Source organism: Alligator mississippiensis, chromosome 11 (assembly GCF_030867095.1).
Source record: "Alligator mississippiensis isolate rAllMis1 chromosome 11, rAllMis1, whole genome shotgun sequence".
Lineage (NCBI taxonomy): Eukaryota > Metazoa > Chordata > Crocodylia > Alligatoridae > Alligator > Alligator mississippiensis.
In genome coordinates this window covers 47,168,510-47,173,826 of record NC_081834.1, presented here as the reverse complement: position 1 = coordinate 47,173,826, position 5,317 = coordinate 47,168,510, and positions in this window count along the sequence as shown.

The following is a 5,317-nucleotide window of genomic DNA, read 5'->3' as shown; positions in this document are numbered from 1 at the left end:
GGACTTATTTTTTCCCAACAATTTTTGTGAAAAAATTCTGCTGGGGGTGGGGAGCAAATCTTTAATGGAAAACTAAACCTCTTCATTTAACAAAGATGTGGACCAGCTCTGCTATGAAACAAGGCTAATTGCGGACATTTCTTTGATTTGGGAAAACATGGCGTTTGAACTCAACAATAAATATTTGGAAATATGTAATGAGTCTTGGCCCCACGCAGTTGCCAGGAACAGCTGCAGAGTCATATGCGCTAGGTTTAGTTGTGCACTGCGGGCCCCAGCCAGTGTCCTATATTGGTCAGAGGGCTGAAGAGCTGCATGCACAGAAACCCCTTGTATGGTGATGCACTCAGACTAGCAAAGCCACATGGTTACTGGTGCAGCTGGTATCACTTGTGGGAGGTATTTTTACTATCCTGATAGAAAACAGCTTGGCTGCATGCACACTAAGAATGCTTTATTGGCTATACTAGCAGTGCACTGGTATTTCTGTACTGCGCTCCTTAATACTATTGGGAGTAAATGGCTGGATGCCTTCATAGTGGCATTCCCATGTGCCACCCTCTTGGCTGTGACCTGTGAACCTCCAGAGCTAAAAGCACGAGTTTGTATTTACCTGGCAGATCTTTAGCCCCGGGTCTCTGGTGTGAGGAGGTGCTGAGGCTGATGTGTGAGAAAAGGGGCAGAGGGTTATGCCCAGTCTCACCCAGCTGAGCTCATGGCAGGCAGCAGGCAAGGACTTCTGTTAAAATCATTCCCTCAAGTGGCCAAGTGCCGTATGGGACCTAACGTGGTGAACTGAAGTACCCTGGGGTGCCATGGGAGCCTTTTAATGATGACAGGGGGCATCACTCAATATACCCACTGTTAGGTATGGAAACACCCACACCTGATTCAGAAGATAATCCTAGAGATTTTAAATAGGAATCCATGGTGTCAAAAAATTCTGAGCTGTTGTGGGTTTTCTGGGTTTGTTACAGAAGAATTGCTCTTATTATTTTCCCACAGTCAAAAAAAAAACAAGCTAAAGCTAAGAACTGGCATTTTCCAAGGGCTGCCTTGAATCTGGCAAAGGGTACCTTGCATCTAAAAAGGGGTGCCTTGCATCTAAATGAGTGAAAACACTGGCCTAATGGATTAGACAGAGGCCTAACGGCTGTGAGCTATATTGCAATCAGTGTTTGGCATTCCTAATGCCTCACAAATTGTACTTAGCTAAGGCTTGCGATCCACACTGGAAGGCACATGAATAACGTCACCCCTGGTTTTCAGGCTGGGAAACTGAAATATTTGGCAATTAATCACAGGTTGTGGCTCTGTTATCTGGACAGTATGGATATGTAAGTGGGTGAGCCCAGCAGGCATAAGCCCAGACGGCTACATGCTGGCTGGGTAGGCATGCAGGTAGTTACACATATACACAGGTAGCAAAACTATGCCTGGCAACAACCCACACGGGATTTGGATGCCAAATAGTTACTTAGTTTGTCCAAGTTCATTTTCCAGCCATGGGATCTTATTCTGTCTTTGGCAACCTGAAGTTCATTTTCCTACTCTAGGTCTTGGTCCTGGAAACACAAGGAAATAATGTTATTTACCTCCATGAGACAACTCACAAGCCTCAAGTCACACAATGTGCCTTTCAGAATTGAAGGACAAAAACCTTAGGCCTTATCTCTGTATAGAGGTTGCTCCACTTACTATTCTAGCAGGTGTAAAGTGCTACAACCTCCTCCCCTTCCACTATGGTAGACACAGTATGCAGCACAGGGCTTTCCACCTGGCAGCCTGTGGGCTGCATGTGCTGCCCACATGCAGGTGGGTGGTGTGTGCAACCAGGATGGGGGCAGGGCAGTTGCTATGAGCATGGCTGGGGGGGGGGAGATGGACTTCTTGTGCTGCATGGGGGGCAGGTTCTCATGCAGCATGCACAGCTAGAGGGTGCACTGCATGTACAGCACATTGGGCTGGGAGAGGGAGAAGCCAGGCTGCCCATACCATGCACATGGCAGGGGGGAGGCTCTGAGAAGTCTGTGGCTGGTAGAAGGGAGGAGCTGGGTTGCTCATGCTGTGCCTGGCAGTGGAGGCCCCAAATACTTCCAAACTTTATTGGTTCATGTACCAGTGGTGAAGTGAAATGATGGCATCTTCTCTGCAGTTTGGAAGCCCTGTGCTGTGGAAGAGGTAACATACTATCTCACCGTGCCTAGGTCCGATACAGCGAAGTTTAGTTTTCACTGAGTTGAGTGCTACTGAGGCTGGCCACAAAGCTAGAAGATGAGCAAACCACCTGACACTGAAACCAAAGGCAAGCACAGGAAAATGCAAAGGGGACGCTTCAGGCAGAATTTGACTTAACTGCTAAGGCATGGAAGTGCACTTGCACACATTTTAGAGTCAAAGTTACTCTGCCAGAGTCTGAATTGTGGGTACTCGCCTAAAGTCCTTACACCGCTATATTTCCACAGAGACATGCTCAGTACTACCCAGAGGCACTCTACCACACTTCAGTTTCACTATGAACATGGGAAAGTACAGCGTAAACCCCTGAAATTGTAGTCAACCAAAATCCATATGTAGCAGCTGTTTGATGACAGTGGCAGTGCCCACAGCAGGGGAAAACACAGATGACCCACATTTGAACTTCATCTTCTCCTGAAGGTATCTGAACCATGACCTTCTACATGACAGGAAAGTAACATAATCACCAGGCAATAGGCCAGACAGGACGGAGCGAACCTTTCTGTTGAAACTAGACAGCCAAGTAGAAAAGCCTCCTGGGGACAGAAGAACAAGTAAGAGGCAGCTTGATTCTGTGGCTCTGAGATGTGAATGTTGCAGGAGAAGTGAGCCCTTGCTTTCAGTGTCATTTGTGCATTTTGCATGATAGAGTCATTGGTAAAATGGCATCAACAACCTTAGGAGCAGAGAGCATCATTTTTCTTGGGGTGCCCTGCCTCTCTGAAACCTTTTTATGTGGGGTTGGAATAAATGTCCAGGCTGCACGGTTTGGAAAGTGGTAACCCTCATGACAGCACTTCTTAATGCAGGAATGGCCTTTTGGGAGCTATGATCCTCATTCCCCAAAAGGAAGGAGTGTGGGCCTCCGTTTGGAGAGAGGAAAAGAAAGCCTGGTGGAAGAAAGTCAAGGTCTTGGACTTTCCTTTCAGAAAAATAAAGCCCACTCATATACAACACTCTGCTTGCTCCGGCCTTTTGTTATTAGATCACCACTCCTTGTGGGATGCTAGCGGATTTTCTCCATTTCTAAAACTATCCTGAAATCACACTTCTAAAACCATTCACCACATGTCCAGCTTACACAGGAGTTTGGAGTGGGCTGATGATCCATTTGTTTCAGGTCAGCCTGTGCCCTGCAGGAAGACACCCCCTCCACCTGGGTTGATGCAAGTCCATTAGGCCAGTCTAACTGTGCAAACAACTTTGACTTTTTCAATTGGGCAATGAGTTGAAGTCCCACCTACACAACCTTCGAGTCCCACCTTCGAGAAACACCGCTCTGGTGCTTTAATCTCCAGACTTTTTATGGAGGAGGAGCTTTATGCTACTGCCCATGTAAATGTCTAGCTGTTCAGATGAGAGGCCCTGCTAAACCTGTGCACGTTATTCTGAACAGGTAGTGGCCTCATAGCACAGGTTAAAATTCCCCATTGAAATGAATGGAGAGCTAGACACCTCCTGCATAACCAGGGATCCATCCTTGGAGGTATTTAAGTGTTGCCCATTGAAATGAACGGGATAGGTGAGTACCTGTGCAAGGAAAAATAAAATTCATCTCCAGGGGTGCATGAGCTGTGTACTTGGCTGATCCCTGTTGAAAGTACAGGAGAACTATGTGTCTAAACAGGTTTCCTGATCCAGGCCAGGTAAGGCAGGACTTTCACCAGCCGCTCCCTATTAGGTATAGAGAGAAACAGAATTTCTCCCTCTGTCTTTAATGCTGAATGTGGGGGAAAGGAAGATCAGGCACCAAGACCTGACCCTCTTCCCCTCTTCCAGCTGCAGTTGTGGCAGGGCTAGGTGACACAGGGAACAGGATCAGATGAGGAGGCCACATGAGGCCTGTCAGCACCAGTCTGAGATCCCAGAGAGGTGATGGTGATCACAGAGCTGCCAGGAAAAAAAGCCTGTATCCATCTCTTGAGAAATTTAGTAATAATGGGATGTAGAAATAAAGTCTGCCTCTGAAGCGGAGGATGGCGTGGAGAAACTGAGGCAAGGGACATTCTTATGGAAGGCACAGAGGGGCCTGATTGTTTCAACAAAAGTCGGTAATTAAAAATCACAAAAGCTGGGATTTCCATGGGGGGCAAAAGATGCTGATATATTTGGATACACAGCCCCTTCCAGGTGGCTTTATAAGTCAATTTAGATCACAGATCCAGAGAGGATAAGGCAGCAAGGAGCCTTGTAGTCACTTAGCTGGACCGTCTGCTTAGAGCAGGCTGGAGGACTCTCCTGAACTGATTTCTGTCCGAACAAGAGAACTGCTTTTAGTGAAGTATTATAGAAGTGATCTAAAGCTGCCTAGTGATTGAAAAGGGAAACAAGGTTTTTTGGGTAAATCAGATATCTTTTATTAGACTGACTCAAATGGTTGGGAAAAGTCTTCTTTGCAAGCTTTCAGGTACAAATATCCTTTGTCAGGCTGACGAAGCGTCTGCAGATGGCCTGCGCTCTTTCCGGATGGAGTGGGAAAGCAGGCAGAGGCCAGCATGCAAGGAAGCCAGTCAGTTAAAATGTAAATTGAGGTGGTCAGTCGGTGAGAGACGGTGGTTGAAAACCCACGGCAAGCCTTGGGAAAATACTCCCATGGGTTATTACCTTCAGGCTGAAAACAAAAGAGTGGCTCAAGGCTGACTGTCCCGAGCTTTGCCGGGCACCAAGACCGGCCTGGAACAGTCCTTTCCACATGCAGCCTAAATACAATTAATGCAAATTAGCCCCAATTGGTGGGAGGGGAGGTGGGTGGAGAGGGTCATCTTCGTGCCACACAGGTGGAGGGGGGAATCAGTGGTCTGTTTTTAGCCGCAGGGACTAAAATGTGCACGTTCCAGTCGAAACGTGTCTGGCTTTCAACGTCCACGCTTTGGGTTGGATTGTTCTCTTGTCTGATGGCCTGAAAGTCCTTTCTCATCACATTTCTGTATTTCAGCTCCTGGTGGGCGTTTCTGACCTGGATCATGGCAGGGGGAGGGAGAGTTGTGTTGCCACTAGAGGGCTCTGGCTATTGCTAAGAGAGAGGAGGCTGCTCTTTTTTTTCCTCTTGCTCTCTCTGTTAATCATTTTGGGGCAGAGC